Here is a 13,876-nt window from a genome sequence, read left to right as displayed (position 1 = left end):
GTAGCTGTTATGTACAGGAGCCTGTGCTAGGTGACAGCAGTTCAGCAGTGAGCAAGGTAGATGTGGTGTTGCCCTCGGGTAGCTCACAGAGGCGTTTTATTTTTTATTTTTTTTTTGCGGTACGTGGGCCTCTCACTGTTGTGGCCTCTCCCGTTGCGGAGCACAGGCTCCGGATGCGCAGGCTCAGCGGCCATGGCTCACGGGCCCAGCCGCTCCACGGCACGTGGGATCTTCCCGGACCGGGGCACGAACCCGTGTCCCCTGCATCGGCAGGCGGACTCTCAACCACTGCGCCACCAGGGAAGCCCCAAACGCATCTTTTTAACCATGATTCCAGACACTTTTAAGTGTCATGTAAAATCAAGTGGTATCAAAATAAACTGTGTTTACTGTTTAATAACTGGTATTACTGTTTTAAGATTTACGGTTACTGTTTGACCTAAAAGGCCAAAATGCTGTGTGAATTTACATGCAGATTTACCTGCCTTGTTCAACACTCATCAAGTCCCAGAGTGTACAGACCTCTACTATGGAACTCTGGAACTCCCTATGGGAGTTTCCAGAATCAAAGTAATGTGGATTGGGGAATCAGGAGTGTCCCAGTCAAGGAAGGGTAGTGCTGGCAAGTAGGAAACAGCTAGATGATTCTGGCCCCAAAGCGCAACAGCCTATAACAGTCCTCATAAAAATTCCTACCCTCTCAAAGCCCTCTCCCTATAACCTTCCAAGGGAAAATAATTAGAGAATTAAAGCATCTAATTCATCAGATGCTATCAACGGCTAGAAGATACTCTTTCTAAGGCAATACTAATAAAGCTGTATAAACGAGTTGTTAAGTATATCATTCATATCACAAAATGGGCTAAAGAGGAATACAGATAGTTTTGAGCAAAGGTACCTTTTCTGTGCCTCTGAGATTATACTGCACAGACTATATATTTCTCCACATGTAATTCAAGTTGCATTTTTCAATTTTAAAAATGTTTTGCCATGTACTGATATGAAAATGGAAAAAAAAAAAGGAGAGAAAGGCTGGGAGATAAAGAAAGGGTAAAAAACCAATTAAGAGTCCTAGGGATGGAGAATCTCACTGTTATACTTGGAGCAGACTTTATTTATATAGAGCAAGCCTGGCTGTAACCGATTAAGTGCCTGAGAATTAGGTCAGAGAATTGGCCAGCACTTACAGTTTTGAGAGTTTTAGTGGAAACCCTGAGAGAAGTTTTCCACTGTCAAATCTATTTGGGAAATGCCATGTTCTATACCCCTGTCTTTGACAGTCACAATACATATTAAAGACCATAGGTTTCTTGTAGGAAAAAAAAATTATCTAACTCAGTAAGCTCGGCCTTGCCCAAACCCATTTGGCTACAGAACCCTTTTTTCACATAATGCCTACTAGAGCTAGTATTCCAGAAACACACATGGGGAATGACTGACACAACATTGTTTGGATATTCATAATTAACCTCTCCTCTGTCATGGGAAGATGAAGCCTAGGAGCTATAGAGCCTTAAAAATAAAATAACCCAGATTGGTGTTCACAGATGAAAGGCAAGTTGGGGGAGGCGGGTTTAAGTTCACCAGGTGGAAAAAGATGCAGATTAACCAAAAAGCATTGAGATGTTTTATCACCATAGGAAGCCTTTCATTTTTTGGCTGTTGCTCTGGACATGTGATGGACCACATGATTTTGAGCTACATTTGCATAGCATGTTATCTGACCTTCTTCCCACAGATAGATATTTTTCCTTCTTAATTCTTCAGTGAAGTAATCTCACTTTGTCATTAATGCAAAAGTGTGTTGTCGTCTTGCTTGTAAGAGTCACAAAACCAAAGATTCTTAAGACAAGATGTAGGTAACTAGCACCAGTACATGCAATACTAGGGCACACGTAGTTCAAAACTGTGAGAACTAGTAAGTACAATCTTGAACAAGGCTAGGCCACCAACTAGCTGCTGTGGGACCTCACCCACACCACTTAACATTCGGCCATGACTGCCTCACTTTCTAAAATGAGAGAGTAGGAATTGATTGTGCTCAGAAATCTCAGTCAGCTTTAACATAACGAGACAAAAGAGTAGTTAAATATTCTAGCTTTAGAGTCAGAACAACCTAAACATGAACCCCAGCTCCACCTCTCACTGTCTGCATGCTTGGATCAATTATGGAACTTCTCTTGACTTTGGGATAATAATAATCATCCCCAATTATCCATTAATAGGTAGTTGACCTAATACATGAGGCTTAAATAGTTATATTAAAAATATTTACAGTCTGGATCTATAAATGTTGCTATTTTGATGATCATTAGTTTCCTATGCCACTGAGTTCTGGGTATCTAGGTAACAGACTGCGCCCCAAAAAAGGGCTAGACTGGGCCATGTGAAGTCCACAGACACATGTAGAATAGTTTGATCGTGCTAGCCTACACCACGTGTTAGAAATGCCTACTGTTTCCACATATAGAAAACAAATTTATGGTTACCAAAGTTGGTAGCAGGGAGAAGGAAGTTAAATTAGGAGGTTGGGATTAAAATACATACACTACTGTATATAAAACAGATAACCAACAAGGACCTACTGTATAACACAGGGAACTATATTCAATATCTTGTAATAACCTATAATGGAAGAGAATGTAAAAAAAAGGACGTATTTTATATGTATGTATAACTGAATCATGTTGCTATACACCTGAAACACAACATTGTAAATCAACTATATTTCAATAAAACTAAAAAAAATGGGGCTCCCCTGGTGGCGCAGTGGTTGAGAATCCGCCTGCCAATGCAGGGGACACGGGTTCGAGCCCAGGTCTGGGAAGATCCCACATGCCACGGAGCAACTAGGCCCATGAGCCACAACTACTGAGCCTGCGCGTCTGAAGCCTGTGCTCCGCAACAGGAGGGGCCGTGACAGTGAGAGGCCCACGCACCGCGACGAAGAGTGACCCCCGCTCGCCACAACGAGAGAAAGCCCTCGCACAGAAACGAAGACCCAACACAGCCATAAATAAATAAATTTTTTTAAAAAATCCCTACTGCTAGGTCACTCACTGAGAGCTTGAAATGAATTGATACCACAGTTGGCCCTCCATATCCTCAAGTTCCACATCCACAGATATGAAGGGTCGACTGTACTAGGCCACTTTATGTAAGGAACTTGAGCATCCATGGATTTTGGTATCCGCGGGGGTCCTGGAAGCATCTCCCTCGGATCGGGGGGACGACTGTACTTAAATCAGATACTGTCAATGCTCTGCTTAAAACTCATTAAGGGCTACTGGTTTTCTTCTATATCAAGAGTAAAATACCAAATGCCTATAGGCCCTGGTCCCACCTGGTCCAGATTTCCTCTCCTCCTTGCTCACTCCTCTAGCCACACCACTCTGCCGGTAGGATGTGCTCCAGCTGGTGCTCCTGCCTGGGCGGCCTTTGCCCTCATTCTCTGGCGGCCTGTTTTTTCTCACCTTTCAGATCCCAACTGAAATATTGCTTCCTCAGAGAGACTTCCCTAACCTCACCAACCAAAGCAGCTCCCAATTTCTTCCACTTGCTGTGCCAAATCCCATATTTATTATCTTAGCACCCTGTGATCAATTCATTTGTTGATTTATTTGGGTCCAGCTGCAATATCTCAGGGACCATCTTAACAATAACAAGTTATGCAATCAGAGAGGAAAGTTAGTCTGAAATTTGAATCCTGATCTTTGGCTCCAGTATCCTCGACTTCCCAAATAGCAGCCTCTATGTCTATTAATTAAGAACCTGGAAAAAAAAAAAAAAGAGAATCTTACTGGTGCAGCTAAGTTTAGAGATTTATCCTTAGTCCAGTTAAATATGGGAAGGAGGTAGATCCATGCCATAAAATATGATTTACCATTATGGGAATGAGCTGAACAGATACCCCAAAACATGTCTGAACAGTGTTTAAGGTCCATGGATCACAGTAGGAGAATCAAGCTCTGAGAAAAAGCTAGAAGACTTCTGCTCCTTTCAAGACCTACTCAGCATCTCCTTCACTTCCTCCTCCTCCTCCTCTCCCGTGAGGCATCCCTGACCCCCACGAAATCTTTGCCTAAGCATCAATGACCACTTCCTCCTTTCCGAGAGCACCCACATTAAACGTGTATCTCACTGCACTGTGACTTTTTTTGTGAATAAGTTTATCTCCCCCAATGAGTTGTAAGCACCTCGCACAGTGCCTACTTTGTATTCAATGTTCAACAACTCTTTAATAAATGAAGAAATCGATGCATGAATGAACTGACTAATTGAAAGTTAACAGGTGACTATGACAGATTCAATAGATGGAGAGCAACGTTGGGTCAGATGTTAGATGTGTTGATCTATACACGGTCAAGGATGTATTGTAGAAAGAGAGATCATCTGCGTATCCCGGTGACTGCCCCACAGTCAACCTCAGTAACTGGTAATTGTAATGATGATGCCAGCATTTAGGGATGAGGTATATAAAACCTTTTTTCACTTCTGATGAAAAGGTGACCATTGTCCAGCACCTTCCTTCATCTTCTTTTCTCTCCACGTACTTTTAAAGGTCACTCTCTAAAAAGACCATTTTGTCCTGGTTCTGTGGGAGAATAATTAAAGTGAAAATATCCACATTTCAGAGGATGCCTTACACTACACTGAAATTAAACTCAAAGAAATAACTCCATTTTTGTCCCAAACTTCTTGAAACTCTTTTGGTCTCCAGCAGGAGAGGATAATCCAGTTTTTATCATTTGCTTTGCTTGAATACAGCTGCTTCCTTTTGCTGAAGCAGCTGGAATTTATCTTATTTCCAAAGTTTTGCTTCAGAACTTGGCTTTCCCCCTTTTTTTCCCAGGCCTGGTATAAATAAGGACATAATCTGAGAATAAAAGCATAAACCGAGACCAACCACCTAAGGAGTTTGAAAGTTTATTTTCCTATAAGCAACGCTGGGACTCCAATCCATCACCAATTTTCCAGGAATGTTTAGATGTTAGATGGGAGAGCAATTACAGAAAAGCAGAAAGCAAACTGTGTCTAAAAGGATGGAGTTTTGGAGACACAGTTCCATAAAAAACTAATTGTGTATGTTTCTCAGAATGACGACCTTAATAATTTGGGTAATGTGAATTAAGACTGCTGAAGCATCACCCCATGCCCAATAACCCTGGCAGGAAGCTAAGCGCACTGCTCAATGACAAATGAATATTGCAATATTGGACCTCAGTCATTGGCTTTACAAATTAAGAATGTTTCTGAGAGCTCTGGGGAATGTTTGACAAAAGAAAAAGATAATCGCTTTCTACATATTAATAATAATGATGGTGATTCCATGATATTAATAACAAATATCATTATTGATACTTTATTTGATAGCTTATAATTATAAATAATTGGGTTTGAATCTCAACTCCATCACTTACTTATAGCTATGTGACCAATAAGTTGTTTAATCTCTCTTTACCTCAGTTTACTCACCTGGAGTATGAGGTTAATAGTATCTACCTCATAGAACTGGGCAAGGATTAAATCAACAGTGCATGGTACAGAATAAGGGTTCTATAAATATTAGCTCAATTATTATTGAGTTCTTACTATGTATCTCAACTTAGTTTGACACTGAAGTCTCTGCCTCTAATCATTGTTCTATTCTGCCTTCTGCCCTCTGAAGGTGGGGTGGGTGAGGAGGGTGGATAGATGGAAGATAGAGCAAAGGAAAGCATTAACAAAGAGATTCCAATAAACCTTGTAAGAGCTCACTTTGTGACTCATGTGACAAACTTACATATCACAAGAGAGACACTTATAAACCATGATCTACTCTAGAGAGGAGAGCATCTTGGAGCAAATCTCACTCTATACTCTATTTCTTCCAGACCATAATATTTTCAATCAGGGAAAATCTGATTAAAATCTATTTAACAAAGGTTTACTGAACAACTGGATGAACCAAGGATAAACCTTGGGTAACGAAAAGGCAGAAGGTAATGGAGAAGATGTGGAACTTGCCAGAGGGCAAGCTGATGGTGGCTGGGGGTGGGGGCAGTGGGTAGGTGGGGTTACCAGTGGAGTGGAGGGCAGCCCATTTAGCCCTCTACTTTTCTGTCCTCTTTTGATTTACATGATGGCAGAACCTGGGTGAGCCCCCGTTTATAGTCAAGTTCTGGGGGAAGCCCGGTCTGAAATGGAATTTACTGTGCAGAAAATTCACTAGAAAGTATCCTCAGGATCAAGCCTGGTGGAAGGTGGGAAAAGGAAGCAGGACTGGGAAAAGGGAGAAGCTGAACTGTGAAGCAAGACCTGGGGCCTCAGCCAACACCATGAGGGACTTTGGAGCTACCATGGCCATGAGATGGATCTATGACGAGCCGAGTGCGCCAGGCCTTTGTACTCCTGCCTGGATCAGTCACTGTTTTGGGGACGGAGGCGAAGAGGCTTTCTGTCGCTGAAGCAATCCCCGAGGGGGCTGACAGCACTGCCAGCAGCGGGGGCAACAATCCTTCCTCGAAGGGGGGATTTGGGAGAAGCACCTGGCTGGTCCTCACAGCCCCCAGGTCAGTGTTTCTCTACCTGTAGTCAAAGAAGCACCTGCAGCAGCTTCACCTAAAAAGGGCAGATTCCTGGGCCCCAACTCCAACCTACTGAATCAGAGTCTCTAGAGGTAAAGGCCTGAGAATGTGCATTTTAATGAGCTCCGCAAGTGAATATGGTTCACAGTGAAGACCCAGAATAGCTATATGTAAGAGAATTAAAAACAAAAACAAAAAAAAGTTGTTGCCAAAGTAGGAACTTGAAAAAGAGAATTCCTAAATTCTGCTACTAATCCCACCATGTTCAATGTAACTGACAAAGTAAATTCTTGCCTAAAATAAATTTCCTCCAGCCCCCTAGGTGGCTCCTGTAAGAGGATTTTCCTCTGTGGGCATGGATGTGTTTTCTGTGGCTGGCCATCCATCCTGTATGTCTGCCCACAGACTCCCAAGAGGGACACAGGGCTTCCAATACGTCATCTAGAGCCTGGCAGGCCTGGTGCTACAAACGCTGATTCATCGGGCCGACAGTCTACGGGCTCATTTGTGTCTATCTTCCACAGAATCCTTGTCGTTTCTGAAGAGTCCATATGTTAATAGTACAACCCAGCTAAATCACTACCTTGTATAAGGAAGCTTTGGGAAGTCATTAAATAAACTCCCAACTCCACACACCCTGAGCAGTAAAATATTTGGAGCGCAATTTAATCTCTGTCTCAAAACCTCCACTTTTCTATACTTAACTGTTCACCTGAAACCCATCCTCTGGGCACTGCCATGTTTACCCCACTTCCTGCCTTCCTGCCAATAAGGTCTGGGGGGCTTCGCTGGTGGTGCACTGGTTGAGAGTCCGCCTACCGATGCAGGGGACGCGGGTTCGTGCCCCGGTCCGGGAAGATCCCACATGCCACGGAGCGGCTGGGCCCGTGAGCCATGGCCGCTGAGCCTGTGCTCCGCAACGGGAAAGGCCACAGCAGTGAGAGGTCCGTGTACCGCAAAAAATAAAATAAAATAAGGTCTGGGGCTAGCAATGACATCAGCCTAAAGGCTTTAAGGCTAAACCAGCCAGACAAAATTAAACATATGGAAAACAGCAAAGTTTTCTTTATGAAAAAGTAAATATTTGTATTTGTCCATATATATTGTAAAAATTAATGAAGTTCATATTCTTTGACTCCATAATTCACCTCTTGCAAGTAACCTAAAAAATAATAATAAATGTGGAAAAAGCACAAAGATGTTCATCATAGAATTTCCCATAACAGTGACACAAATGGAAAAAAACTAAATATGCTACAAAAAGAATAACTGAGTATACATTACATGACATAGCTATTAAAATGTTTAGGAATAGTTTTGAATAACAAAGCCAAGTGCCTTCATTTACTAGTAAGTGAGAAGTGCAGGATACATAGCTGTTCACACAAAAAGAATTCAAATGTTAAAACTGCTTATAAAAAAAGACATTTACTAAAATGTTAATAGCAGTGTGTCTGGGTGATGGAAATGAATAATTTTCTTTGAAGAATTTAAACTTATACTCTAAGTATATAATTTTTAAGAAATATAGAAAACTTAAATCCTTGAGTTTAAGAAACATAAAAACTTAAATCCTTGAGTTTAAGTCTCATTCTCTGTATTATCATAGAAGTCCATTAAAATGTAGATTCCTAAGTATAAGGATAGTATTTGCTTCCTAGATATACCCTGTTATATCGGAAGTGTATTATAGAAGGGATCATTTGTTATTATAGGTATAATCAATCCATAGACTTGGGCAGTGTTGTACTCTTTCATCTGTGTTTCCAGAAGAGTTTTATTTGTTGATAATCCCCAAAGAAACTGCCTTTCCCTGGTGATGCAATCAGAGCCACAAGCAGTCACCTCTGGAAAGGAGTTTATAGCTGCCTGTGCTGTACATGTGACATCTACAGATTGCTTTGCTTTGTGCATCTGGCTGTCTCTATTGGAGCCTCAGGTATTATTTCTGGTTATTCTGTATGGGTTATCATTCTTTGCTTGTCCTTTCATGGAAAGAAGAAACTAGATTATATAGTACTAAATTCATTTACATAAAAATTGAAAGCAAAATTAAAAGGATAAAAGTTTTAAAAGCAAATAAGCTGGGGAAACATGTGCCAGAAGTATAAGAGGATAGTCCTTTTATTAAAGGACAAATCAAAAAGAAAAATAGGCAGTTGCACAAAAGTAAATAACTAATAGAAATTCATTAAATAACTAAAAAGTTAACATTCAAGAATTTAAAACAAGTTATTTTTAACATAATCTTCAATGCTGGCAAGTGTACAGTGAAACAGACACTCCCATACACTGATGAGAGGGGTGCAATTGACAACGCTTCTAGAAGTCTGTAAGGCAATATGTAGGAAGAGCCTTTAAAATATTTATACTCTTACACAGCCTTTCCTTTTCTAGGAATCTATTCTAAGAAGACGATCAGAAATTTTTCTGGTTATTTATCACTGTGTAACAAATCTTCCAAAATTTAGTTGCTTAAAAACAGCAACCCAGGGGCTTCTCTGGTGGCGAAGTGGTTGGGGGTCCGCCTGCCGATGCAGGGGACACGGGTTCGTGCCCCGGTCCGGGAAGATCCCACATGCCGCGGAGCGGCTGGGCCCGTGAGCCATGGCCGCTGAGCCTGTGCGTCCGGAGCCTGTGCTCCGCAGGGGGGAGGGGCCACAACAGTGAGAGGCCTGCGTAACGCAAAAAAAAATACAAAAAACCAGCAACCCATATTTAGCTCACAAATGTATTAATGTGGCAGGGCTCTGCAAGGAAGGCTCATCTCTGATCCATGCAGCAGCAGCCAGAAGAAGTGGAGCAAGAAGGTCCGTGTCTATGGCTGCTAAATTGGGCCCAGCTGGGAGCTCAGATGGAGCTGAAGCCAGCGCTATGGTGGGCTAGAATGACAAATAATAGGAGAGCACTGCTCCTCCCCTTTAGTAATTACTGGTCATGCTCTCCAAATGGAGGACTGACCCTTGGTGTACCAGAAAGAACTGGGCCTATTTGTCCACATTTCTCGTCCCCTTCTATACCTCAGCTCACTCTGTCCTCACCACCTGAAAACACTCTTCCCCCAACATCCTCACCCACTGATATTTTCCTTGAAAACTGAGCAGACTGAAAAAATTATCTGAGACCCCAGCTGAGCTCTTTTCCCTCTGAATGCTTCGAGTTCCTTGTTTCCACCGTAATTGTGGTACTTAATCCTTTTATCTACATGCCATCCCTCGCTTCTCCTCAACAGCTCAGATTAGATGTGGCTTCCCTGGAGTCGCCCCATACCTAACCTCACCCAAAGCTATGCTGTCCTTTCAGTCGGCTCCTATTCGACTCTACGCTGACTCCTGTTTCACACATATATTAGAATTATCTGTCGATTGTTCATCTGAACAATAAACCCCACCCATTTATTAGTCCCCTGAAAACAGGAATTGTCTTGACCACTGTATTTGTAGTAGACACTGGCTTCCTCCAAAGCCATTTGCAATCCCCTCTCCCTTGCCACATCTCACTATGAAGATGAAAAAGTCAAATGCTTGTGTTGCCAGCTTCCTTATAGCAAGGAGTTATGGTCCATGAGAGAAAGTCTGCTGTGAGGATTTTTATTTAAAAAAAAAAAAAAAAAAAAAAGCAATATTCTTCAGTGTCCTAGCCCTTTTCCTTTCCCTATTATTCCTACCTTGAGGGGCATCATAATAGCTGGAGGGCAGTGGTCATCCTGTCACCATAAGGAAAAAAAAACAAGAAAATTTCAGAGACAGTGGTACTACTATGACTGAGCTTCTAAATCCAATAGCAGCTACCTATGGGCATCTTATTACCTGAGAATAATAAAGACCTATCTGTTTAGACCAGCAAACTGTGGCCCAGGGCCAAATCTGGCCCACTTCCTGTTTTTGTAAACAAAGGCTTATCGGAATATAGCCATGCCCACTCATTTTCGTATTGTCCATGGCTGCTCTTACAATGGCTGAATTGAGTAGGTGCAATAAAGACCACATGGAAAAGCCTTAAATATTTACTATCTGGCCCTTTACAGAAAGTTTGTTGACCCCTGGTTTCAGCACCTGTTGGTCACAGTTCCTGGTGAGTACATACAGCCAAGTGACTTTTTGATGAATGTCATATCCCCAATATGTAACACAGGACCTATCCTACAGAAAATGCTCAATAAATGGGTGTCCAAGGAATGGATGGGTCAATAATTTGAGGTCACTGGCAATATCTCCATTAAAAAAAATCTTCCCCAGTGCCAAGCAGCACCTTTCATAGTGGACACTTAATAAATGTGTAGAGATTTGTACCTAGAGGTGAATACAAAAAAATAACTTCAAAACAAGTAAAGAAAATTTAAATACTAAACTGTGTGGGCTTAAGGGTAACCATTCCAAGAACGCTGAGCTATATGTGTGGGCTAGTGCAGTAAAATTAATTTTCATGGTGCAGCTGGGAATTTTGACAATTTTATTCCCTTTTCTTGGTGGAATTACATTCAAACAACTCACACAGCATTTGACCAATAAAGAAGGGCTTTTAGAGGCATATCAATCCACGATGATTTAGAAAAACACCTCCTAGGACTTCTGGTCCTAAGGATTCGACAAGGACTCTGGCAGCTTAAGACACTAGTTGTTTAACTGAGTAGAACTTACAGCAGAGGAGAGGGCTGGATGGGAAATCCAGATGGGAGGTGGAAGGTACTGTCATAAGAATAAAGTACAAAGGTAGAAAAGACTACGGCATACAAGATATGGAGCAATATTTAGTTTCTCCATTTACTCCGGAATGTTGTTTTCCTTCTAAATAAAAACAAATAAATACTGAATTCAGGATAATAATGGGTCCTCTAACTTAGTAAATAAAAGTATTCATGGTCTCACAACTAGAGGTCTCATCTTCTGAAGTTATCAATGATTTTAAACCACAATGAACAAAAGACCTAGACTTTTACCTTAGGCCTATCTGCATGTAGGACAGTTTACTAAAATAATCTCTTTTCAGTGTGTGCCTTTAAACACTCAGGTGAGTCTGTCAATAATCCAGAACTCTTCTGCATTTTAAGTAACTCCTATCATAAAGAGAATGTGTTCAAATAAAGGTTCTACTTTTGATACACCCCTTCTGCCTATTTCAGGAAGACTGGAAGCCTACTATTAAAGGTTTTGTAACCACTGTGCCATCCTTACCAAGTATGGCCTGCAAAGCTGCCAGAAATCTGAACTAAGAACCTCCTAACTGTCAGTGAAGAAAGTAAATGAAAAGTACTTTTTTTAAAAAATATAGAAATGGTTTTATTGGAGGGGGGAGAGAAACAGAGATGAAGAAAACCTTAAGTTGAACCGAGGCAAATTCAAAACATAATAAAAATCAGGGCTTCCCTGGTGGCGCAGTGGTTGAGAGTCCGCCTGCCGATGCAGGGGACGCGGGTTCGCGCCCCAGTCCGGGAAGATCCCACATGCCGCGGAGCGGCTGGGCCCGTGAGCCATGGCCGCTGAGCCTGCGCGTCCGGAGCCTGTGCTCCGCAAGGGGAGAGGCCACAGCAGTGAGAGGCCCACGTACCGAAAAAAAAAAAAAATCATAACGGAGCCACCAAAAGTTGAAATGAATAATGAGTCAGGGAACCAAGGTTGCAATAACTGAGTATATCACGAGATGGACTGGAACGATGAGGAACAGGCACATAAACCCCACTTACAGCGCTTGGACAAATCTTGAGCTTGACTTCAACCCCACCCTTGCTTGGTCAGCTGGAGCCCCAAAGGGAAGGCAAAAGACTCAGTGAGTTTATTTCTCTAATATTTAGAATCCTTAACTCATCAGAGGGCCCATTTATAGGACTTCCAACCGTGCACACAGGATGGGCCAATAATGGGCTTTTAGAAGTATATTGAGCTATGATGATTCAGACGAAAAATCTCAAAGGATTTCTGATCCTAAGGATTTGATAAGGAGCCCATTTCATCTAAAGACTCTGACACCTTAGGGGGTTCCAAAGCGCTTTGCCCTGTAGATATCCTGGGTTTTTTTTGTCTTTTCACCTACTTCCTGAGGCTAGTAAGAGAGATGAAACGAACATTATGCGAAAATCAGACCTGAATTCTGACCAAGGATCTGCCACTGGTAGCCTATGGCTGAAGTCAAATCACTTAACCTTTCTGTGTCTTAATTATGTCTTTTGTAAAATAACAGTTCAGAGCTCTGAAGTCCTTTCCAGCAATATGAGCCCTGATGGTAACCCAAGATCTTGTCGTGATTATTATTCTGGAATGTAACTGCACTAAGCTTCTGTAGAAATAAATTTAAAGAGAGTACATTTGGGAAGATGGCGGAATGTAACAGAAAGCATGTGTATTTTGGAGTCAGATACCTAAGCTGACAGAAGGAAAAGACCTGCTCTACATAAATACAATTTGCCTGACTTGGGGCTGGCTCCTCAATCTCTTTGAGCCTCATTGCATATAAAGGTATCATGAGAATTATATGAAGCAACATATAAAACAAGCTGCAAGGTGCCAGATAAATTTCAAGTACTTAGTTAATGTTAGTTCCACACCCTCTTTACCCCCATGATTCAAGATGAGGAAGAGAGGGAAAGAGACAGACAAGAGTTGAAAATTACAAAGGGCTTGACCAAGAATAACCAGCAGTACAGTGAATAAAACAGACACGGAAATTTAGTAAAATAAAATGATTTGAAGGTAGAGAGTTTAGTTTTAGGAATATCAGTTGTTTTTGTTTTTGGTTTTTTTTTGCGGTACACGGGCCTCTCACTGTTGTGGCCTCTCCCATTGCGGAGCACAGGCTCAGTGGCCATGGCTCACGGGCCTAGCCACTCCGCGGCATGTGGGATCTTCCCAAACCAGGGCACGAGCCTGTGTCCCCTGCATCGGCAGGCGGACTCTCAACCACTGCGCCACCAGGGAAGCCCTAGGAATATCAGTTTGAGATGAAAGCTAAACCTAGATAAAATGTCCAGTAGTAGGCAGTTGAGATTGTAGAAAGTAAGACTTACGAGAAATGTAAGAGGAGATAAAAAATTTAAGTGTCCAAAATGGATTAAAGACCTAAATGTAAGACCAGCCACTATAAAACTCTTAGAGGAACACACAGGCAGAACACTCTATGACATAAATCACAGCAAGATCCTTTTTGACCCACCTCCTAGAGAAATTGAAATAAAAGCAAAAATAAACAAATGGGACCTAATGAAACTAAAAAGCTTTTGCACAGCAAAGGAAAACATAAACAAGACAAAAAGACAACCCTCACAATGGGAGAAAATATTTGCAAATGAAGCAACTGACAAAGGATTAATCTCCAAA

This window comes from Physeter macrocephalus, chromosome 12, assembly GCF_002837175.3.
Source record: "Physeter macrocephalus isolate SW-GA chromosome 12, ASM283717v5, whole genome shotgun sequence".
NCBI classification, from domain to species: Eukaryota; Metazoa; Chordata; class Mammalia; order Artiodactyla; family Physeteridae; genus Physeter; species Physeter macrocephalus.
The sequence above is the reverse complement of the archived record's forward strand: the minus strand, read 5'-3'. Positions refer to the sequence as shown.